Source organism: Canis lupus, chromosome 5 (assembly GCF_003254725.2).
Source record: "Canis lupus dingo isolate Sandy chromosome 5, ASM325472v2, whole genome shotgun sequence".
Taxonomy (NCBI): Eukaryota; Metazoa; Chordata; class Mammalia; order Carnivora; family Canidae; genus Canis; species Canis lupus.
In genome coordinates this window covers 17,630,098-17,654,756 of record NC_064247.1, presented here as the reverse complement: position 1 = coordinate 17,654,756, position 24,659 = coordinate 17,630,098, and the positions used below count along the sequence as shown (strand labels likewise).

The 24,659-nt window shown below is 46.3% G+C and overlaps 2 long non-coding RNA genes across 13 annotated transcripts in view; one reads left to right on the top strand and one right to left on the bottom strand.

The window, feature by feature from the left end:
• Nucleotides 1-200: 200 nt before the first annotated feature.
• LOC112671293 (uncharacterized) lies at nt 201-23,390 on the bottom strand. 12 transcript variants are annotated; one of them, XR_004816148.2, is made up of 12 exons: nt 23,270-23,390; nt 22,210-22,368; nt 19,222-19,377; nt 18,077-18,224; nt 17,285-17,570; nt 13,137-13,214; nt 12,197-12,282; nt 11,358-11,570; nt 10,353-10,482; nt 2,299-2,374; nt 1,872-2,083; nt 201-313 (listed from the first exon to the last, which is right to left on the bottom strand). It is a non-coding gene; the product is annotated as an uncharacterized LOC112671293 (long non-coding RNA). The 12 variants fall into 12 exon arrangements; XR_007410678.1 differs by lacking the exons at nt 201-313; nt 1,872-2,083; nt 2,299-2,374 and adding exons at nt 7,743-8,782; nt 12,871-12,977; nt 16,485-16,608; XR_007410679.1 differs by lacking the exons at nt 201-313; nt 1,872-2,083; nt 2,299-2,374 and adding exons at nt 7,743-8,782; nt 12,871-12,977; nt 13,990-14,130.
• The window catches only part of LOC125755097 (uncharacterized), a 36,469-nt gene continuing 29,129 nt past the window's right edge, over nt 17,320-24,659 (top strand). The window contains exons 1-2 of the long non-coding RNA XR_007410681.1: nt 17,320-17,602; nt 18,529-18,660. This is a non-coding gene — a long non-coding RNA (uncharacterized LOC125755097). The remainder of the gene's footprint in view (nt 17,603-18,528; nt 18,661-24,659) is intronic.

The window sequence follows — 24,659 nt, the reverse complement described above, 5'->3', positions numbered from 1 at the left end:
AACCTGATTTATTTGTTCTCTTTAGAGCATTTACTTTCTTGAATATAAATACTGGGCAGTGGGGTTGGAGCTTGCGCTCCGTGTATGGGAGTGGTGACAGCTGCGAGAGCGGGTTTATTTTTAAATAAAAATTGGAAAGTTACGAGGCTCCTGAGGTTTTCTGCATTTTTATTTTTTATTCAAAAAGGAAAAAAAAAAGGGCAGGGGAGAAAAAAGGATGAGGGGAAACAGCGCCTGTGTCTCTTCTTCCACTTTTCATAGCTCCCTGTTTTCATCTCCTTTGCCCGCTTCCCTTCCCTGGCATTTGGCATCTCTGTAAAGAAAGGAAAGGAGTGATTACTTCTAAGAAGGGAGTGGGGGATCTGTTCAAGCCAAGCATTAGGCATGCAGCCCCTGAGCAAGTCGAATGCATGGTAAAATATTACCTTAATAACATACTCACAGAGAGCTATGTGTAAATGCTAACAGCTGCTTTTGTGATGGCCGTGTTATAAATGATTGCAGCCCTGATCATTAATAATGCATCTGAACAATAACAACTTGATTCCAAGGAAGGAGTACAGCCTTTCATTTCTTCCTGGTGCGTGAATTTACTCTCGCCATTGTGTGAAGTGACTGGGCGCTCGAAATGCCGGCCCGCCCTGGGAGGGAGCATGTGAGGCAGTGGGGAGCACTTCACCCCTTTCCTGGCCCCCAGTCAGGTACGGTGGGGCTTCTGGAGGCCACTTACAATTTGTCCTTTGCACAGTGTTGACCTTCCAGCTAGCCCACGCCCTCTAAGCCTCTCCACCACACCCTAGGACCTGATGCATCAGAAACTGCCGCTCTGATGGTGGTTTGAGGGTGGACCCTGTGATACAGCAGGATCCTGGAGGCTTCCTGGCCATCGGGGTTGGTTACTCAAGAATGATTACTTTCCCTTCCATGTGTGAGGCTGCTGCTCTGCCTGAAAGACAGAGTCCAAACTCTTCAGTGTGTCATACGAGGAATCTTCGAAGCCCGGCTCCAAACCTTGACCACACCCCTGCCACTCACTCCACCCTCTGTTCTAATTGCTCCAAACTTCTCAGGGGTTCCACAAACGGCCTCTGTGCCTTGGCGTATACTGTTTTCCCTGTTCTGCCTCCTGAACTCCTATTCACCCTTCAAGATCTTGGTCGAATATGCCCCCATCCTCTACCTCCCCAGGGCAGAGTTAGTTGGTCCATCCTCTGTGAGCTCATGTCTATGGGTACATTTCACACAGGCCGCAACTCTAGCATTAATCATACCACGCACTGTAATACTTTATTTTTATATTAGTTCTCTCTCTGGGATTTGAGCTTATTAAGGGCAAGAAGTATGTGTTAGTATTCTTTATGTCTCCATTTTCTAGCACAGTGCTCAGTAATCATTAAATATTCAATAAATGTTGCACAAAAAAATGAACAACCATTCAATAAATACTTTTCTGTTTTCTTATGTTTGATGATATTCTGGGACTTCGGGTTCTGAGCTGGTGTCAGGTACCACGGCGAAGACACATTTTCACTGAGGATGCCCCCCCTCCCCGAAGCACTGTGATCCTGAGTTGTGGCGGCCCAAGTGTGTTTAACAGTTACTCGTGTCAGTGGGGATGCAGCCCATTGGCCTACCCATCTTCCACGCTACTCACACGCTAGTTGGCCTCTGTCGCCCCTCTCAAATCATGAGGTTCTCATACAATTACTTTGTTCCCTGTATCTCCATCTCTTCTCTGATCCTTAAAGCTCACATAATTTACATACTGGGAAGGGCCTCAGTATACCCAAGATGTGCAACTTGGGTAAGCTACAGTTGCACAGCTCCATATTGTTCAACTCATTTCGGCTTGGCTTCTGCATAGGACCGACCTCTATCATTGTTTCTGGCTCCCCTTCTTGAATACGCTGGTTTCAAGCTCTGATCTGGCTCCGGGGGTTTTCTTTAGTTTCCTTGATCATTGGGAAAATCAGATCCTTTTTCTCTGGACCTTAAGTGCATTCCTCTGCAAAGCCATCAGAACCCAACTGGGCTCCTTCTGCACTGGGGCTTTGGCACTGCAATCAATGAGACCCTCTCTTCTCTGGAAGAAAGACAAGACCCTGTGGTCAGTTCCCTGAAACCACTCCTGTTTTAACTATTTTTCTTGTTTCCCTTTTCTTGCTTTCTGCCTTTTATGACCACACTCTAAAACCACTCTCATCTATTCCTGTTCTAAAACTTCATCACTGTTTCTGAATCTGTGTTTTCTCTACAAGTCCTAATTTTTTACAACTCTGACCTCAGAGCATCACTTACCCCATCTGTTGTTTCTGGCCCTGCTTTCCACCAGAATTACCAATCCAAGGACTCATCTTCCAGACTAATTTCTCTCCTTAGAATTAAAAAAAAAAACTGATCAGAAAACATTTGCACATCCATAGGTTCATGAATTTATGTTATTTATAACTTGCCTTCTTACAAAAAGGATTTAAAACTGTTCACCAAGATGTAAACAATACAGCTAGATGAAGCAAACAAAAACAAGTGGGTTTTTTGGTGTGTGTTTTGTGGTTTTGTTTTGTTTTGTTTTGTTTGTAGGAAGAGGCACAAATTAGCCAGGCGAGGAGGAAGTGGTAGAGCCACAAATGAGGTTCACTGAGGACACGTGAAGTCCAATTGACCTGCTGGTGGTGGCGACGGAGTTCACCATACGCCACCCAATGATCAAGACAAGAGGGGAATGGGATCAGTTACAAAATCCAGTATCCAGGAGACAAAAAACACAACTAAATTTCTCATGGAAACTACAAATGTTTAAGGTACAAAGACTGGAGAAAAATTTGTGCTAAGTCTCAGACTTTGTTTTCCTAACAAAACGGCTTCTCCACAGTAATGGCACACTAAATACCGATGAATGTTTCTTGTACGGACTTGTTCTTATTAGAAAAGTTTAGCAAATTTTAACTTCATGAGAACGTTCAACACATTAGTGTTTGAACTTGGTGCTCCTGGAACTTCCTTTCAAATTGACTTTCTTGGTGTGCTGATGGTGACGAAGCCCAATAAGATGTGGTCTCTGGGGATCCCTGGGTGGCGCAGCGGTTTAGCGCCTGCCTTTGGCCCAGGGCACGATCCTGGAGACCCGGGATCGAATCCCACGTCGGGCTCCCGGTGCATGGAGCCTGCTTCTCCCTCTACCTGTGTCTCAGCCTCTCTCCTCTCTCTGTGTGACTATCATAAAAAAAAAAAAAAAAAAAAAATTAAAAAAAAAAAAAGATGTGGTCTCTGCCCTCAAGAACCTTACACTTTCCTAGGGTAGCTGCTCTCAGATGTGAGTGCCTGGGAGGATCACTGGCATGTGTGCTGAAACCGTAGGTTTCCTGGGCAGGGCTCCAGAGCCTGTACATTTAATAAGCACATTTATGATTCTGATACAGATGCTCCAGGTAAGTACAATGATGACGGGGGATCAAAGCATCGATCGACAGTTCGAGGCACCATGTGCTAGGGATCCTGAAAGGCTCAAAACACAGCATTACAAGGAGCCTCAAATGGTGGAGTAATTGCTTTTGGCAGATGTGTTAAGAGAAGGAGATGGTGGTAGTGTTTGAGCTGAGCTCTGAGTCATGAGTAAGAACAGACACAGGAGAAGTGGGGAGACTTTCAGGCAGGGGGAAAGAGAGGAAGGAAAAACTCAGAAGAGGAAAAGTGCAATGCTTGTTTAAGAAAAAGCAAATAGATCAGAGTGGCTGGAGTATAAGGTCTATGTAGAGGAAATAGTAGGGGCTAGGGCCAGAAAGGTAGGTTGGGGACAAATTACAAAGGGCTTTGAATGCCAGACTGATGAGCGTGAGCTTTACTCAGTAGGCAATGGGGAGTCATTGAAGGCTGTAGAGTCCCACAGTGATGTGATCCAAGTAGTACTTGAGGAAGATTAATTTGGCTGCAGCATATAGAATGGATTAGAGGGCAGGAAGATGACACAGGATTTGGTACATAGAAGGCACTTTATAAATGCTCTTTGAATAAAATGTTTGAATAGAGCAAATAAAGAACTGTTGCAAAAGTCTAGGTGCAAGGTGATAAAGACCTTAAGGGGACTAACAATGACAAATAAAGAGCAAGGGGAGAATGCTGTGACATTAATAAAGAGGTAGTTATGGACCATGGTGCCCTGCCATGTAGGGTGGAGGAAAGACGAGAATCATTGTTTGCTCTGAAGCTTGGAACCTGAGCTACCAGGAGAAGTGTGGGGCCCCTCCATAAACAAGAAAGTCAGAGGAGGCCTTGGGTCAGGTAGTAGATGATGAGTCTTTGAGTTAGGGTTGTGACTCGGAGCTTACAAGACAGATGAGGCCTAGCAATTCTGGTCCCAGAAGCTTCTATGGGAATGTGGGCTCTAAGATAGAATCTTGAGCAGAACCTAAACTTCAGTGTTGGGAGAACAAAAACAAATCATCCTAGAAGACAAAGAATGGTCATAGAAGTGTGGGGACTAGGCTAGGACAGGGTCTAGAATCCACGTGAGGGGAGCATTTAAAGAAGAAAGCATGGAGGACAGTACTCTGGGCTGCGGGCAGGTGGGGAAAGCCCAGAGCTGAGTGCGCTTTGGGATTTAGTGATGAGGTTGTCAACTGTTGCCCTTGGAAAGAGTAGTTTCAATGAGCAATAGGGGTGTCATTTCAGCTCCATTTGTCAGGCCCCAGATTAGACCAGGGATCCTCAATCCCTACATATATTTTAGAATCTCTCTCTTTTTCTGTCTCTCTTTTTTTTCTTTTTCTTTTCTTATTTCACCCCCTAAATCCACCTGTTCCTTCCATTGCTGGCTCTTGGCTAGACCTATCTGCTCCTCCTCCTATTCCATATGGCACAAGAGGACACTTAAGAGGCAATTGGCCTTTGGTAAAACCTCAATGACCATGAAATTCCATGACCGAAAGAATGGAAGCAGATGCAGCCCAGAATCCGTTTCTTCTAGGCCAGCTGCCTGCTGCCCTTCTGGCCTGATTCCCTCTATACCCATGTCCTGAATTTAATGCCAGTTGAACAGCTTGTTTTAAGTTTGGCAATCGGCTATATAGTTATATCTCTATATCTGTCAGGACTCTTTGGTCGCAGGTAACAGAGACAACTTGAATTATTTTTTATTAGCAAAGGGAATTTTATTGGCACATGTAATAGGGAGTTCAGTAATTACTGGATTAAGGGACCAGATGATGTCATTGGGATTCTTTCTTTGTATCTACACCCTGCATTTCTCTGCTTGGCTTCATTAATTCCTCCTGCAAAGGCCTTCTCCAGGTGTCCGGGAAGGTGTATACCTCCGGCATCCCCTGACAATGCTCAGACTGGGAAGATTCCCTGGGAAAAACTCTAACTAGCCAGACATGGCCTGATGCCCATCCTTGAACCATCGCTGTGGCAAAGAACATGAGGAACAATGATTGGCTGGCCCTGGATGGCATCCCTGTCCCTAGGAGGGACCAGCATCCCCCTAGAAGTGCATGACTGACATGGCCAAGAACCAGTTTCCCAAAGGAAGGAGGAATAGGAATGGTGGTGGGGTCAGTTCAAAACAATAGCTGTCCAATTATACTCCAGCTACTTGGCTTACAGCTTCTCTGTCATTCTAGCAAGACTGTGCCTGAATGTCTCACATTCCCATCACTGCCCCAATTAGTGGGCTGAGAGCTAAAGGAAGCAGAATATGAAGCTGCACCCCCCCAACACCCCCCACCACCCACCTCTCCAGGCTCGCTTTGTGACAGCCATCACCCACCTGGGCAGGTGTCTCCTGGTTTCCAGAGGCCCCGGGCTGGGGTGGCAGGGGAGCCTTAGATCAGGGCAGTGATGGGTTGGCTGAGGCGTGTGGGAGAAGAGGCAGAGCCAGCCCCGGGTGCTGAGCCAGGCGAGATGAAGGTGCTGTAAGGCAGGAGCCCGAGGGCAGATTGCCCACTTGCTGCCTGAATCCGCAGGAGGACTCGGGGCTTTCTGAGGGCGTGCGTTGACTTGCTCTGTGACCTTAGGCTAGACACTTAATTGCTCAGGGCTGCTTCCCCTCACTCTCCCATCTGGTGAGCAGAAATACTGATGTGACTGTACTGGAGGAAGCCGCATCTTCCTGAGGATGGGGTGTCGTCTTGGGGCTTGGTGCTATGGAAAATAGTTTCTGGTCCACGCTGCACCCCTAGAAGCTGCTTGCCCCCCCCCCAATCTGCTCGGCAGAAAACAGGTCTCTGAAGGTCTTTGACTTTAGGCTTTCTGATTTCAACCTCCCGAACCATATTGCTCTTGCAGTTGAGCTGGGAAATGGATGACCCTTTTCATACTTATAGTTGAGAATAGGTGTGTGCTTAAAAACATTTGCTTTCAGAGCTGGGATTTATAGTGCCACAGAGACCCTAGGAAGGTGTGGGGGCTTAGGGAGTGGTGGGTGTTTTGGTTTCTGTTTTCCTGGTCCCCTTCTCTCCGGGCTTAGTTCTGGCAACAATCACATGATGCTCTTGGGGAGTGTTCACACAACATAGAACAACCCGTTCGCGTGTCAAGGAGATAGGGAAGACAGGTGGGAATATAGTCAAGTGTAAATCAAACACATGCCTCGGTCTTCACACCCCACCCTGTCAGGCCCTACAGCATGGTTCTCAAACTTTGTGCCTTCCCGACCACCAAGAGGGGTGGGGGAAAAATGCATATCCCAGGGTAGCACCTGCAGAGAATACCAGTCACATCTGGCGAGGGGTGCAGGGGCCTGTGCATGTAGCTCAGGCGATTCTGATATTGACTGGACCAGTTTCTGGGTCCAGGTCAGGTAAGAGGGCTGGGTCAGGTAAGAGGGCTAGGTTCCGGGGTTTCCATCTGTGTTGAAAGGGAATGACTTCACTTTAATCTGCTTGGTACCTTGAGGTTCTAGACGAGATTACATTAGAACAAAGGGTCTCATGATCTCAGTGTAACGTGAAAACCACTGAACAAAAGCAATCTCATCACTTCGACAAATTTAGAGTCAAGGATGTGACCCGGTCGTTCCCAATGCAACTTTGGCCACAGGCAACTCAACAGCTCCAAAGCACGCTTTCCACATTCTTCCCAAAGTCCCCTTCCCGCATGAAGCCTTCCAGGGCTACATCAGAAGGGCAGGGTCTCTGAGACCTCGGGCAGCTGGGTTGTGGAGGAAGCACAGCTGGAGTAGGGTAGAGAAGAGGATGCATCCTCTGAGCACATCCCCCCAACATGTTACCTTGCCGTGAAATTTGCCAAGGTATCATCATCTTGATACGCTGGAGGTCCAGAGGAAACAGTGAAAGCGAGGTTCAGGGAGACCGGAGGTCCAATGGGAGTAGAAAGCCCCCTCCCTACCTGTCTCCCTGCTCCCTGGTGCTTTCCCCCTATACTCGCACCTTGGGGTGACTCTGGGCAGTGGGAGTCCGATGCTGGTGCAATGGAACCATGCAAGAAGGTAAAGCAGATGGAGTCCCTCTGGCTTCCATACTTCCCACTTCTCCTAGGCACGGGCATCGCACACGGGCTTTTCGTCAGCAGGATGAAAATATGTTGGGTGAGGTGCTGGTGAGCAAGGGTGGCCCCCCCACCCACCCAGCCCCAGTGCTGGAAAGGCTGGCCCTCTCAATTCCATTTCTCCTTAGTTGAGGGGGGCAGGCATGACGGGAGCTAGGAGCGGAGAGCTCTCATCCCGAGAGCTGTCAGCCTGACCAGAATGGGCATTCATTTTCAGAATAAATAATCAACTCAAAAAATGTACCAAATTCATTTTCAAATTGGCTTGTCAGATACACGTTTGCCCAGGACAAGTCGGTTGAATAAAATGTATCTTGGGGAGCAAGGTGAGCCGGCCTGTCTCATCCCCTTAGGGACATCTTGTAAATAAGGGCCATTCTGGAGGCCGGAAGCAGAGAATTCCCCAGAACAGATTGAATTCTGGCTTTGTCTTAATGAACGTCAATATTTATTACCAAAGGTGTTGTGCTCCTTGGAGTGATAGAGCATTTCACCATTTCAGCTCTTGCCTGTTGCCTTCCCAGGTACGAAACGCTATATAATTGCTGCTCATAAAGGCGGCAGACAATATTGCCAAGGAAACTCACTCCTGGCTGTGAATCTTCATAATCAAACCCAGCAGAGCTTTGCTTTAGGCTTGCACAGAGTGTCCCTGAGGGCAGGGCCCACCCAGATTTTCTGGTTTTCCTCCTTTGGCAGGCCCCCCGCCAAACACAATCTGGGGAGGCAGGGGCTCTTCCTGGGGCTGGGGACCAGAGCACCGGGCAGCCAGGGCTGGAGAGGCAGAGAAAGGGACAGAAGTTACAGCCCTGACCCTGATGCAGAGCTGAGAGACCGTCACTCATAAATTTGGAAGGGCCCAGCGAGGTTCTTTCGTCCAACCTTCTCCAACCTTCACCTTTGCAAATGAGGAATATGAGGCTCAGAGAGATGGAGCTTGTTTTTGTCAAGGTCATGCAACTCCCAGGTCAGTGCTCTTCACTTTTGGCCACACCATCTCCTGGGGATTAGAGTGAGCTCAAAAGATCTCCCCTGGCTGGTGGCTGGCTGCAAGGGTGAATGGCTCCCAGTTGGAGAATTTCCTCCACTCCTGGTAGGTCTGGGGCCCCATGCCAAGATGTCTGGCTTCCTGGGGTCTTGTCCAGACAGGACACTTTTCCTAAGCTGATGTAAGCCCATGATCTGCCCTGCCCTTTCCTGAGGAAACCTCTAGATATCAGCTCCAAACTCTGCCCTTCAGCCAAGCCATTCTTGGGGGCAGGAATTGCAGCTGCAGAATCTGTACAAGGAAATGGAGATTCGTTTCAGGTTTTATTCTGAATGAATAATCCACTTGTTTCCAGTAAGACTTTAGCTCTACCGAGGGTAGAGCTAAATCCAAGAAGGGATTTGCAAGGTCAAAGGAAAGCCCGCAATGCCTGAACTCAGGACACGAAGCTAGGCCAAGCTCAGCTTCGGGTTCTACCTCCTTTCCTCCTGCCAACTTGCTAAGGACAGCGATGGCCCCAGGGCAGAGACACAAAATGGGTTTTAGAGAGTGATGTCGTGTGGTTCCCAGACACCAGATCGCTCTGCAGAAACTGCCTGGCTGCTGTTACGGGAGTTGTGCTGGAGAGAATTATAACTTTTGACAATGGACATCTCATCTTGCACAGATGCGTCCTTTATAGAATCTGCCAGCAAGATTACAGAGGCATCACAGTGTAATGGGAAGAGGAGTCAATAATTCTAGGGTTATTGATTGTAACCAGACCCATTCTTCTTTTTTAATTTATATTTTATCCACTTTTTTCAACCTTTTTTTTTTTTTTAAACCCATCCTCACAAAAGCATCTGCTGGATCAGATGTAGTTGATTACATTTTTAAAAATGATAGGAGTAATTTGCTGCCTTGAGGAAGAGTCCAAGACATGGTGGTGTACAGCGAGAGGGGGAGAGGAGTGCTTACAGGGAATGGGGTGAGGAGGAGAGGGGAAAGGAGGGAGAACAGAACAAAGTGGGAGGAGCTTGGTGAAGACAACCCCTTGGACCCTGCATTCCCCAATGCCCCAATCTGGATGAAGACTCCATCAAAGACTTTGATTTCCCACAGTTTTGCAGCTGCACTGAGTCTTATAGTGCATCCTAGAGGATACTTATCCCTCAGAGCCTGCTTCCTCCAGGATATCTTCCCTGATAAGGCAAATGGAGACACTGGGTGGGTTAGGGCAGGTGGTCTGTGCACACTACATGTACATATGCTTACGTGTGTATCTTCATTCCAGGATATTTACGTGCAGGATGCAGCAGTTGACCTAATGTGTGTGTTTAATTGTTGGATCTGACTATATAGAGTGAGCTAATAGTAGCTTGAAAACTCTTAAAGAATTGGTTATACATTTTTGATGTCTCCAATATCCCTTTTGATTCTAACCCACTACCTAGGGTAGCATGATAAAGCCAGTGGGCATTTGCTGAATAGTCCTCAGGGAATTAAATGATCACTTGAACATCCTTTTCTTGTAGAAAAGGGACCTGTGACTTCGCAGGTCACCAGAACAGGTACAATGTGAGTTTCTGATTCTGTTCCTAAAATGTCCTATGACTGCACTTCCACTAGCTTGTCTTCTAGATGGGATCCCCTGCCCTGTTTCCATTGATCGTAAACTAGATCCTAGGATGTCCAAGTATAGAAGGGGCTTAGAGATTGCTTCGTCTAGACCTCTCATTTTCTAGAAGAAGAAACTGGGTCCCAGAAGGATTAACATGACCTGCCTCAGCAAATGGTTTGGGTTAAAATCAGGAGCATATCGGTGCATTCTTCCCATGCAAAATTTGTCTCTTTTCCTCCTATCACTTCATTTTCTTACATGGACAACAGCAAGAACCTGTGGCCTGTTTCTTTCTTCACCTCCCGAGTCTGGACCCGCTGAGTTATAGAAAGTTCTTCTCTTCCATTTTCTTCTAGATGGGTCTGAAAGTAGCTGGGCATTGAAGAAACTGTAAGAGGCAGAAATAGAGCTAGGTTTCATTTTCTCATCTCCCACTGACTTGTTTTGTGTAGGCCTGGACCACTTTTCTCCAGGTGGGGCTGGTGTTGACATTATATGGGTTTTGAGGTCAAGTGAAGAGAGGAAGGAAGGAAGCTCTTTGCATCTGTTTGCTTTTTGGGATAGGCAAAAATATGCCATGAGAATTCTGGATTGTGCTTCCACATCTAGGATGTAGGGAAGATCCCAGAATGGATAAGAAAGAGTAAGGCAAACATCTATTTATTTTTTTCTCATTCTGAGGCTTGAGGGACCAAGGAGACCCACAGAGATGGCCAGGATCCTTGGCTGACCTTGACTTCTTACCTGTCCCTGTCAGCAGCCTCCACTGCCAACCCCTCTGGCTGTTAGCCAGAGGCTTGCAACTGTCTTTTCTTCGTTATCCCTGATCTCTCTGAGGTGATAACATTTGCTTCAGTGAAAGATACGATACTAATCTCTGAGTCAGAAGACTTGAGTTTGAAACTAATCACTTGACTTAGCAGCTATGTGATCTTGGACAAGTCACTTCATTTCTTTAAATCTCAGTTATGGTGTTGGTAAAGCAAGGGGAAAGATGTCCATTTTCTCTACCTTACCAAGGCATTGAGAACCAAGTGTTATGGTGGCATACATTGGAATGTGCCATCTACGTGTAAGACATTCTTAAAAAAAATAAGCTATTTGAGAAGAGAAAAAGACAGTTCAGAGTTCTCACATAACCCTCACCTAGTTATTTCTATTATTAACACCTTATACGAGTATGGTACCTTTGTTACAGTTAATGGGCCGATAATGAGAAATTATTATTATGAAATTCACAGTTTCACTTTCCTTCATTTTTACCTAATGTCCTTCTCCAGTGCCTGGATCCCATCCGGGATTTCATATTACAGGTGGTTGTCATGTCTCTCTAGGCTCCTCTTAGCTGTGAACGTTTCTCACACTTGCCTTGTTTTTGACGACCTTGACAATTCTGAGGAAGACGGGCCAGGTATATTGTCAAATGACCCTCCGATGTGATTTGTCTGATGCATGTCTCCTGGGTAGCCTGGATCTCTGGGTTTGGGGAGGAAGATCACAGAGGGAAAGTGCCACTTTCATCACATCACACTAAGGGTGTATCATGGGTGAGCTTTCTATTGCATGTATTGATGTTATTTTAGATTTTTACTTTGTCACAACTCTAAATCGGCTGGGGACCCCTGTTTTAGAACCCTCCCTCACTGCGTCTGGGTCACACGGGCCCCCTTAGTGGCTCTGGAATACAAGTCCTGGTAGGGTTTTCCCCTAAAATATGAGAGGTTCTTTCTCTTTAGACCATTGAGCCTGCCTTTCTGGTCACCTGGGTTTGACACTAATGAGCTGCTAATAACACAACCATTACCTATGCAAATGAAGGAAGCGGGCTGGGGCAGGAAGTGCCGGCTCCCTCGGAGTGCTATGTAATCAATCACGTTGCTGTGGTTATTAACCATCTTAAGTGAGGTGCCCTAAGAACTGACCCTCTTGGGTTCCTGGCTTATTTCCATCAACAGCCTGTTTCCCGAGAGACTCCTGGCCTGGAAGGGGTTAATTCGCCTCAGCTCCATAGTAAGGGTACAGTATGGTGTCAGGGGTTTCAAAGAGTCTAAAACCCTCTATTTGATCATCTGCTGAATCCTGTGGGTATTTGAGATAGTTACTTGCCCTTTCTGTGCCTCAGTTTCTCTTTGGGACACTTATAAGTGATGGCTCTCATAGATTCACTTCTTCCTCGTCAGGACGTGGTCTGGGAAAATGGAACAGATGCAAGTTTCTGGTTTGGACTGCCCCCTCTCACTCTACCTGCTTATCACTGAGGGAGGATGGACAGGGTGATATGTTGGGATTTGTGGCCCCAGAAAAGCCTACAGAGTTGGAGTTATGACAAGGACACAGAAATGGGAGAGTGGATAGGCTGGTTATTGGCAAGGCCATCACCACATGTGTTCTAGTCGTGTGAGAAGCAAAGGGCTGGTGCAATTGGATGGCATACAGAGGAAGAGAACTTCTTACATTAATAAACATTCTAGTTGTTTCTTATAGAAGTATATTTTTTCTTTTTTAAAAAAGATTTTATTTATTCATGAGAGATGCAGAGAGAGAAGTGGAGACATAGGCAGAGGGAGAAGCAGGCTCCCTGTGGGGAGCCCAATATGGCACTTAATCCCATGACCCCAGGATCACTACCTGAGCCAAAGGCAGATGCTCAACTACTGAGCCACCCAGGCATCCCAGAATATATATATTTTTAGAATAAGGATAAATGTGAGGTCATCTCTGAAGAACCCTTAGTCCCCAAGACACATAGCATGCTATGTATTTTTCCCCTAGATACCTCCTAGGATGGCTGCCTGAGAATGGCTTTCACTCCCTTAGCACCAGTCCTAAGAGCACCAAGTAGAGTATGAGGCTCTAATAAATCAGAGTTTTCCTTTTTGAATTCTGAAACAATTGGAAAATGGAGGAATCAGACAGGGATCAATATATCCGTTTTGTGGGTGGTAAAGTTGCATAGGAAAATAAGGTTTGGATCTGAGGCCTAATGAGGTTTGGCACTTGGGCTTTCTTTCCTTCCCTCCTGAATTGAAATTTTGTACTCACTCATAGACAGAGAAGTTGAGTGACTGCTGGCCTGCCCAGGTGAACTCGTTACATGGAGAAGACAAGAATGCTTGTGGCCTGTGGCAGACAGATGAGGAGTGAGAAATGAGAGAGGAAAATGCCCATGTCAAGAAGGGGATCAAAGCCTTATTGCCTATATATCTTATTGTGGCTATAGATCTCAAGTCCCTGTGGCTGATATATACTAGGGTGATCTCCACAATTCCCACCCCTGCTCATCCAACGAGGACAGTGACTTCTTCTAGACCCCTTCTTCCAGTCTCCACATTGGACCTTTTAGGAGAAAAACATTGGTTAAGAAAACAAGCCCATGGATACATCTCTCAAAAACAAACAGTAATTTTCAGGCACAGCTCTCCTGAAATGTAAGTTTAGAAAAGGAAAAAAAAATCCAATCAAATATGTAAATGACTAGGATAAATTACTCTAAATGTGTGATATTAAATAGGACACTTGAAGGCTCAATTTGAAGCATCAACATTTGGATTACTTCATAGCTCCCAGATCTTCCTCAAAAATTTTAGTATGTCCTTGCTTTAGGTTTGCATTTGCAATATGTTTCTTTTGATGATTCTTTTTCCAAACCAAGGAGTACTTTCCTCCAAAAGTTCAATTCCAGTCTCCAATGGATCCCCTTTGTCATATGGTTGGCTATTTGATAGGATGGAGAAAGCCTTCTGTTAGATGTTGGAAGAATGAATTCCAGTTCTTTCTCTACCTCAGACTAGTTGTATTAGCTTTAGAATTCGTTTAATCTTTCTAGAAACTTTATTTTATCTGTAAAAAGAGATAAAATACATGCTGGTGTCTAGCCCTAAGCTTCTCTGCTTACCTAGGAGTTAGGAGACAGGGTGTGATGGGACAGTGATACCAGGTACACAGAAATTTAGCAGCTTTATTCCAAACTCTAATGCATTAGGAGTCAAAAGCTTCTCATGCTAGCTATTCTGTTGATGCCTTGGAGGTGATAGATCTGAAAGGGGACAGACATGAACCATTCATTGTAAAGTAGGTAAAGGATGGGATCTGCCCTCCTGGGTGGAGGTGCCGCTGTTCTCCTGTCCAGCCCAATGCTTCAGAATCGTTGCTACGTAGGTAGGGCTCATCAGACTTGCACAAGAAGGCTATTGTGGAGGACAGGGCATCTTCGTGCTAACATCGACCCCTCCTTGTTCTAGCCCACCCAATTCTGTGTTTGGGCTGTTCCTTTGCCAAGTATTTTCACGTCACATATAAGTCCTTTTTGTTTGTAGGATTATTTGGTCCTCCTATTTCCTTCTGGTCCCTGGCACTCTGATAGCTGGGGTATGTCCTTTTTCCTCCTTTCTCTACTATCTAGAACTTTCTGAACACCTTTGCTTGGCTTGTGGGGCCATTCTAGTCTGCTCTAGACCTTTTCCCAGTGGGCCCTGCTTTCCTACCTGGCCTCTTGCTTGCCCTCATATCATTCCCCAGGAAGCAACTCCCAAACTGGGGGCAGGGCTGACTGCATCAGGGCCAGGAACTGGGGGTCTGAGATGAGCAGCTGTCTCTCAGGAGTCTGCTTCCCATCCTCCTGTCACGGGCAGTGTCCCCTGGTGCTATGTTGGCACAGGCTGGCTTATGAGAGTACGCACTTCCTACCTGCCTGCCCAGCTGTATTTGCATGTACACATAGTGTGGTGCCAGACAGGCAAGCTCAGAGCCACTTAGGGGGATGATTAGATCCCTCAGTGTGTTTATTTTAGAGTCTGTTGGAGGAATTGCTATCAAATAGAGGGGTTTTTGCCCCTAACCACATGTTTTGGCTGCTATCCAAGTCATTAAAAGAAAAGAAATAGTAACTGTAAGAAATAAGGTGGTGGATGTTTAAGGGGCGTAGTTACTACTTCCTCCTCTTCTCCAGTTGTTAGACTTCGAAAGGAAGGTAGAGGTTGCACGTCTTCTACTTGTTGAGTTCTTTACTATCCTACTTTGTGTATTATCCCCTCTCTCAGTACTTTCTTTCACCCCTGTTCTTCCTGGAAACCTCAGGTCCATACCAGACTCCTCCTCTTCCATTCCTCTATCAACAGTTAATCACTCTGTAAACCTTACTTATTGTCTTCATACTATTCTCATAAGTTGAGACAATCACTTTTGTTTTCCCAGTAAGACATGCAGCTCAGAGACACAGAAGTCTTGCTGAGGTCAGAGGGCTGGTAGGTGGGAGAGCAAGGTTCCTCCCTGGGTTTGTCTTAGTCTATAGCCCATGGGCAACTCTAGAGCCAGCAAGCATTAGGCATGCCCTGGAGCGGGGTGGTGCTGCCTGATGGACAATAAGCCGTGGTCTTTACTCAAGGACATTGGAATACTGCTCGGGGATTGCACACAAGAGAAGAGGAGAGTCAGGAAGGACTTGCTGGAAGAGGCAACTTCTGAATGAGTCACAAAGGTTGGCTAGAGGTTGGCCAGTTCAACTAGAGGGAAAGAGGGCTCTGGTGGAAGGGTGGACAGAGGAAGAGCAAGGAGGGGAACTGTAGGCTCCTCTGTCTGGGGTGGCCCAGGGGCATTGGGAAGGCTGCGGGAAATCGTACACCAAGTGGGGTGTCTTAGCCTGTTCCTGAAGCAAGAGGGAGCTTCTGAAGTTTGAGTGGGGGAAGAGATGGAATTGGAGACGTGTCTTAAAAAACAGACTGGCAAGATTGTGAAGTGTGTTGAGTGTGTGTGTGTGAGTGTGTATATTTGCTTAAAAAAAAAAAAAAACGAAACCAAACGCTAAGACATGGAGACCAATTAAGAGGCTTTTCGAACAGATTAGAGAAAAAGCGACAAAGCCTGGACCGAGGCGACAGAATGGGGGACTTGAGACGGGGTGGGTTTGACAAATAGCTGTGGGAGGCAATAGACCAGACACAGAGTTGAATTAACCGGTGGGGGGCAGGGGGTGAGCAGAAGAGAGGTGTTGGGGAAGACGATGAATTTTCTAGTTAAATAACTTGGGTGAATGATGGTGCTGCTAACTCAGATAAGGAATGTGCGAGCAGAATAATGAGGTCAGTTTGGGACACGTTGGTGGAGAGCAGCACGCGGGTGTTAGGAACAGCCACTGCATGATGAGGGGACAGAGGATGTCAGAAGAGAAAGGGGGTGTCCCAGGACATGATCAGGGCCCAGGCTGGTACCCTGGCCAGCCGGTCCAGGTGAGCCCTGGAGAAGCCCCAGCACCATCTGCAAAGCTAGCCTGCATTCCCGGTTTTCCAGTCACACCGGTGTCCCTCTCTGCTTGTCATGAGTCAGGCACTGATGGCCTTAGTGATGCTGGGGATTTATCAGTGAGTGGAAAAAGATAATTGACCACCATCTCACCTCGCCTCGCCTCAGCTGATGGAGAGAAATCTAACTGCTTCATTCCACTGTAATTTCATATAATTCTCCATCTTTTTTCTCCTGAGTTTTTACTTGGAAGTTTACACAAGTGATTGATGATTTGCTATCAAATATAAAAAAAGAGGCTAAAATATCATTGGACAGTTTAACAGCCTTTAAAATATAATGGTCTCTCTGGCTGGACGTCCACAGTAGCTGTAGGAGCCCCGAAGGTCAAGCTTTAATGAACTGGGGAGAATTAGGGAAGGAAAGTGGAAGTGATCCACGCTCCACGCTGGCTCCACAGTCCACTGACCTTGGGGGAGGAAGGCACTCATGATTTATGGAACCCCGCTGGGGAACTTCTGGGGCTGGCCTGGTTGCCAGCACCCTGGCTCATGATGCTGTTTGCCGGGGTCTGCGCCTTGGTTGTAGTCTCAAGATCACCCCCGGCTCAGCCTCTTTGCAGGGATCTCTCCCACCTTCTGCCTCAGGAAAAGCCTGCCTCTGACCCTGTCCAGAGAGCTCGAATGTTGCTCCTACTATCATTTTTGTGCCCTGGGACCCCCTGACTTGCTCACTGTATCCCTCTTGCTCCATTCGTGGAAGTTGAACTAGCCACGTGGCCTCCTTTGTGTGTCTATCTCTGAGCATGTCATTTGACATGGCAGGTGGGGTGGGGAGGGGCAGCTATCTTCTCTACGTCAACCTACTTACACATTCTTCCAGGTCCTAACCTACATACACCATCTCATCTGGATCCCTCTGCAACCTTTGGGGTAATTATAATGCTCACTTACAGATGAGGAAGCTGTGATTCAGAAGATGCTGGTAGGTGGCTGCTAAAATGGCTGCTATTCATGTCTGTATGCAGTCCCCTCCCCAGGAGCGTGGCCAAGCCCAGTGACTTGCTTCTAATGAATGGAGTGATGGGATGTCACTTCTGAGGTGCGGTTATTAGAAGACTGGAACTTCCATCTTCTTCTCTTGCTGGCTCATTCCAAGAGAAGTCTTCTACTGAGGTAGGAGCCGCCTTACGGAGAGGTCCAAGTGGCAAGGAACTGAGGGAGGCCTCCAGCCAACAGCCTGGGAGGAACGAGCATCCTGTCAACAGTCAGGTGAGTGAACTTAGGAACACACTCTCCTTGCTGAAGCCGGGGGAGGACTGAAGCCCCAGCCGTCACCCGTCACCGTGATGGTCACCTGAATGGAGGGCCTAGTTCAGATGCACCTGGATTCCTCACTCACAGAAACTGCATGACAATAAATGTGTGTGGCTTTAAGCCGCTTAAGTGTTGGGAGTATTTTGCTATGCAGCAACAGATAATCAGAATTGTCAAGTACGTTATGCAAAACAGTTAATAAATGGCAGCATTCAGTCTCAAACTTGGGACTGCTTGATTTTAAAATGCCATGATCTTTTCATGATATTGTATTGGTTTTTTGTTTTTTTTTTTTAAAGAAGATTGACAAGTGCCCGTAGCTCCAGGAGGAGCTAGACTGTAGAGGTAAATTAAGTCCGTTGGACAGTGGGATCCTGAGATAAGCAGAGGGCCAGGCTCTCACGGAGAAACCATGCATTCTATCTCTACCTGCTGGTGGCCCCTCCGGTGGAGCTGCAGCGTGACTGCCCTTCCCCCCTGAAAGGTCTTTCCCATTAAACAGATTGCACTTAGGAACATCTGCCCAGGAGCACTCCAGCTGATTTGAGCATCTTTGCTTTTAATTTTTGGTACCTTTCTGAGGGAAAGAGAAAAATAAGGTTAGTTTCCTGAAGTGTAATTGTTTCGGGCAGTTATTTATTAATGAAAAGGAACAACATGTCAACAAGCCCCGGGTTTAGCTGTAGAACTAATGTTAGCCAAGGCGCAGGTTTTAAGATAGGTAAGCCTGCTGTCAATCTGCATTTGTCCAGCTCCATGATCACCTATTAATTACTTGCGCTCTGGTCCTAGCTGGGGGACGGTCTTTGCTTCCTCCCCACTGAGGGCTGCTGAGCTCCAAGGGCAGGGAAACACCCTCTCTGATGCGGTTCTTCTTATAGAGTTTGGGGGCCTTGGAGAGAAATCTGAAGACTCACTCTAGGCCTGTGCCCCAGGATGGTGGAGGAATAAGGTCGCCTAAACAGCCTCCTTTGTTGAAGATGTGAAGTACGGAACTTTGACTGGGGTTATTGGTGAGTTGTGTGAATTTGGTCAACTTGGAGTTATATTCATCATAGACAGTACCCAAGGGAACGAAGTGATTTACCTGATGAATCCCCTTGACTAGAAATTAGAAAGGTGTATGTCAGGGATGCTTGTGGCAAAATTTCTTTTCAGTGAAAATTTCAACAAAAATTCCTGCCTAATAGTAGTTTAAACTCATGAAGGCCTTAATGATTCCTTTACTGGGTGGGTCCATGGCTCTATGTTGTTGCCAAAGGGCTGGGCACTCCACCATCCATGGTATGTTGGTTTACTGCCCTCATGCTTACTGTTTCATTGCCACGAAATGGTTAACAGCTCCTCACTCAAGATAGGAAGAAAGAAGGAAGGGACTTCATAAGCTGTATCTGTCCATTTTTATCTTGGAAAGCACTTTTTTTTCCCCAGAAGCTACTGTCCAAAATTGGTTATATGGCCACTCATATTGTATGGTGATCCACGAAAGTATGGATATATCCTTTAAAAAAAATCATCAGTAGCAGGAACAGGGCAAGAGAGAATAGGCTTAGAAATGGCTAAGTTAGGGATACCTGAGTGGCTCAGTGGTTGAGCGGCTGCCTTCCACTCAGGTCGTGATCCTGGGGTCCTGGGATCTAGTTCTGCATCAGGCTCCCCACAGGGAACCTGCTTCTCCTTCTGCTTATGTCTCTGCCTCTCTGTGTCTCTCATGAATAAATAAATAAAATCTTAAAAAAAAAAAAAGAAATGGTTAAGTTAGCTAATCAATAGGTTTTCCGAAGAGAATCAGAAGCACAGATGTTAGAGCAGGGAGGGCCTCAGAGATGGACCTGTGTAGCCCCAGAGAGGTTATTGTTTATCTGAAGTCACAAATTAAGTGGCCGTGCCTATTGCGCTTAGAAGGAGGCATAAATGGATTACTTCCATGTTTCACATGGATTATGAGGTATTGGAGGAAAACTCTCCTAAATAGAATAGCCTGGAAACCTAGGATTTCAAAACATATCTGTAGTTGCTCTCTAAATAGTTATGTGGTTTTCTAGGATATAGAGATAAATGAAGTTACAGAGATAAAAAGGAAAATGGAGGGTATCGGCTATTTGGGTTTGTCTGTTTTGTGACTACAGAGGTTTAAGATGACCAAGCTCCCTGGGACTCGTACCATCTCTTCACTATACAGCCACAAAACATCACACAGTGTGAACGTGCCAAGGGGGCCAAGATGGCTAAGGGGGTTAATTCAGGCCCAGCAGCAAATATTTGGTGTGTGCCCACACTTTGCCCAGTACCAAATTAGGGCCTGTAGTAGATATCCAGTAAGTGCAATTCAATTCAACTCAACATGACCCGGCAAACATCTACAGAGTGTGCTTGTTCTGGGCATGATAAATACATAAAGATAAATAAACGATGCTTTCCCTCCAAGCGCTCACTCATAGGAGGGACTACAACATGAACAATTCACTAAAACATGATGAAATACTTACTCTAATACAGACACGAACCAAAAGCAATGGAAGCTCCGTGGACAGAAACATGGAGGAGAACTTTGAACAGCCATTCATCCCACAGCACAACAGAACAGAAAAAAGAGATCGATGGTGTGATGCCATCGAACTCTCTAGAATGGAGAAAGTGATAGGCCAGGCAATCCAGGGTGGTAGATATGAGAAGTTCGGACAAGACTGTGGAAGCTAAGAGAAGGCAGCACCAGGCCTGGATTGGCTCCAAGAAGACCTGGAGTTGTGGACCTTGCACGAGGACCAGGATGAGGGTCCATGGAGGAAGAATACTGGGAGGGATTGGTAGGAATCAAGCCAAGATAAGGAGGTGGGAACATGCATGATTTATTTGGAAGCCTGACCTCATTCAAAAAAGCCCATAGGCAACCTCTTTCTTCTCTTCAAGCTCCCAGTCACCCAGCTCCAAAGGGCTTTCTTACATGGTTGTAAAACAGATATGTTCTTGGCCAAAGAAGCCCACCCTTTAAATGCATTCTTACGACAGAGGCAGAGTGATCAGCAAACACTCGAGACTTGAAGGCTGGAGGTGATCGGTGGCCCATTTTAACCCTGATCCCAAATCTGGTGATTCATAACAGACTGATTCTAACCACGTCCCACCCAGCCCACCCCCCACCCCAGAAGGATAGATTAGAACACAGAAAGTTAAGAATTTTTCCAAGCACAGGAAAAATGCCATTGTCATTCCCTGTGGCCTCTACCTCTAAAGAATTGTTCAAAATTCGATGTCCATATCCTTTTCTATGTTATCTCTAGATTTCTCCTTTCAAGGCATTTCAAGATAAAGGAAGCTCATGAAAAGTTCCAGATAAAGATGCAGGAAGCTGAAGGAATCAATACCATTTATTGAGTGCTTACTAAGTGCCAGGCACTGTTCTAAATGCTTTGCAGGAGAAGTTTACTTAACAGGGAGAAGGTCCTGCTGCCAGGACTACTGTGCCCCCAGTGACTGCAGCACAGAAAAAGTGGGCTGGCAGGATGCGAGAAGGTATCTGTGCAAACACAGCTCTTAATAATAGTCAGGAAGACATGTGCCCATTGGGCCCATTTCAATGACTTCATCCATTCTGCTCCACCTCCTGTCTCTGCCCCCGTAACTATTTTGACATTTGTTCACATACTAGCCAGGGGTTTCCTGTCCCTACTACCTCTGTGTAGTCTTCAGCTTGATGAACCACCACTTATACCCATTTTTCTGAAAAGTTCTTCTTTGGGCAAGCGGTACTGCTCATTGAGTTTCTGAGCAGAGCTGCTGTTGGGGCCAAGGTATGGTACAGGGAAGAAGCCCATCTGCAAGTACAGGATAGGAGGTCTCCAGCACAATTTCTGATTGACTTAATGGCATGTTGGAGGAATGATAGCCTCACTCCACCTAAAGAGAAACCTCTGCATGTCACCAACAATCATACAAACTAGGCTCTTAAAATGAGATTAGGTCGAAGCACAACCAATCAAAGTTGGAGTCTCCATTGCTCTATGACTTCATTTAAAGCTTCAGAGCCAGCAGGAAGAAGAAAGAAATCAATATTACATTTTCTTCATCATCAATTTCACTTTTTGCTAAATGAAAATGCTTTTATTCCCTCCCTGGTTCCTTCCACCATGGAAGACATTCTTTGTCCCCACCTTCCCACCTCTACGCCCATCCTGTTATGCCAGCTGAGCTCGTGCAAAAAACTCCATGTAGGACAGTGCTGCACGTTTGCTTTTTTGTACCGAGCGCTTAAGAGTATTGCAGAAGGTGTCATCTTAATTCACCAAAGATTTGTGAGTACAAGAGTCCTCGCTCAGCAGGCCTTCCTGCTGCTGCTGGGCTTTGACCACGGTCTGTGCGGTGCAACTACTGGCTGCTCCAAGTTTTGTAGATGGAGAGTCGATAGTGCACTTACTCCCCACAGCTCTCCAGGGCTCAAGGGCACATCCCAATTCAATGCCCCGAGCCAGGCTGTAGCACCAGACCCTGTAGAAGGGAGTTTGATAGACGAGATGAGCCCATCTTGAATTCATTTGTGGGCTTTGGTTACAGATGATGGTTACCTCCTCGGAAGATATTCTCATCTGCTCAGTTACAGAAGACCCGAAAAGCTTTTGCTGAACAACACAGTGGCCTCCATCCCAAAGCACAGCAGTGACCTTCAAGGGCTCTCGACCACTGCATTGGCTCTAAGATGGTCCCAATCCGGGCCCCGACTCACTCTGCAATATTTGGAAAGAGAGAAAGAAACAAAAATATGCAACAGAGGAAGGAAAAATAATACAGCTCCACGGGCTGGAAACTCATTTCCTGAGGAGCAGGAGCACATCGCACGCTCTCTGGGACTCACCGAGCTCCAGGAAGCTCGACCAGTCACTTAATAAGTCATTGAGGACGTGTGGTTTAATTAACTCGCCCAAAATTCCTCCTTTCCCTTTCTCACTTTTGCTATTAATATTTTTCGATATCTGATAATGCAGTGTAGTTAATTCTTTCTGGCTTTATAATGAACACTGCCATAATGAAAAAGGTTAGCAGTGCTTCAGGCAGCTTTTAATTATCCAGCCGAGCAGGTAAAAGCACTTTATTCTTCTCTTTTTTTCCCCTTACTTAGCAATTAATGGAGGAGCTCAGTGGCACTTACTGTATCTTTTTTGTTTTCTAATGGATGATGCAGCACAGAGCGGGGAGGCCTTACTGTACCCCTGTTACTACCTAGTGCAAACGTCGGAGGCTGCTCTGCTGCATTTCAGGCCTCTGGCTTGTGGGGCAGAAGCGCTTCTGCTGCTGGCTGAAGGCTCCTCTAATTAAAAAGCCGAGTTACCTGGAGTTGTTGTTACCAATTCCCTGTCTTGCTGTTTTCTTGCTTTGCATCTGCACCCGGAACCCCCCAAAATGCTTTTATAGCCCAGCTGGCCTGGCTTTATGGTAGACATTTTCCTGGTTCTGCTTAATTGGGCCATCTTCCTTCTGTTTCCCCCCTCCCTCCACTAACAAGAGCCTTGGGATTGTTCTCCTTACTTTGCAGACAAGGAAACTGAGGCCCAAAAAAGTTGTCTGCTTGGCTGAAAGCCCTTACTTCCGTTCTGATGATGCCATCATGAAGCTAATTGTAAACACTACCTTATGAGGGAAGAATTTAAAAATGATGAGAGCTTCTTCCAAGTTTACAGATCCATCAAGTCACAGGGAGCAGATTTTTATTGGGGTTGAGATTATTTGCATGATTCCTCTTCATTCTACAAAAAAGTTGTTCAGGGAGCATTTAACTTTTTTTTTTTTTTCTTTTTCTGTGAATTGAGAGAAGTTGACTGTCCCGCAGTCTGCATATGCAGATCTCTTTAGAGGGGCCAGAGCAAGTTTTATAAGAGCCCCTGGGCCTCCTGAAGAGGAAGGGATAGAGACCCCATGCCATCCCTTAGATCTGAAGTGGGGACAGTCTCAAGATGTCCCTGTGGTCCTGGGCAAAATCTGTCTGAAGGAAGGGAGCCTAGAAGCACCAGGCGGGAATATACAAAGGATGAGGACAATCAGAGCTAGTGATCTGGGGTTGACCCCAAACTGGGTTTCTGGAGTGGACCGGTCATTACACGTGCCCAGTGATGTACACTGGGAATGATGGCATCTGATAAACTAAAAGAGATCACTATTAGGGCGAGAACACTTTTAAAGGTGGTTTATGATGTGACACCCATCACTCGGGGGGTACTTGTCTCATTATCTCTATTCTACAATATCTCTTTAGGGACAAGCTTCAAGAAAAAGGGAGATAACAGGAAAATTTTGTAGCATCACTTATAGCCAGTGTTCAATACATTCGCTTCCCCCCACATTCTAGGTTCACAAACTTCTGGCCAGATAAAATCTCACTGATGCCACCGTGGCAATAGGATTTGAACATTGAACTTGTCAGATCCTTGCTACACCCCATAAAGTTCTGGTTACTGGTGGCCCCCATCATGTGATCTTAACTAAGTTGAGGTTAAAATATGACTCCCTTTTACTGCCAGTGCAGACTTCAAGCAGTAGCACTGACAATGTTGGATATGGAAACTTGCCTGCAGGCAGCAAGCAATGCTCGGATCTCCAAATCCGCCAGGGTCAGCAGCCATCTAAGTTTTAGGGAGAATTCTAGAACCTCACGTTCCAGTACAGATCCCACTGTGACCTCATGTCCACAGGACTGTAAAACCAGTCTTTGGCTACCACCGTGATGAGGCTGGTGGAGAGATCCCACATTCCAGTCTTCCACTTGGCATTTGGGGGCAAGTCTGTCCCCACTGGCTTCTGTGTCTCAGAGGTTCTTGGACTATGTGGGGAAGGGCTGGTAGCTTGAGGATGATATGCTGGCTTTTCTGTGAAGTACTCAAGTTGATGAAATCTGTCAAAACACTTCCTTTGTATTTGAAAAGCACTTTGAAGTTTTCAAAACAATAACAGAACCATATCACACCTGATTCACATAACACTTTCAAGTGTCGTGAAAATACTCCCCATTTTACAGATGAAAAAG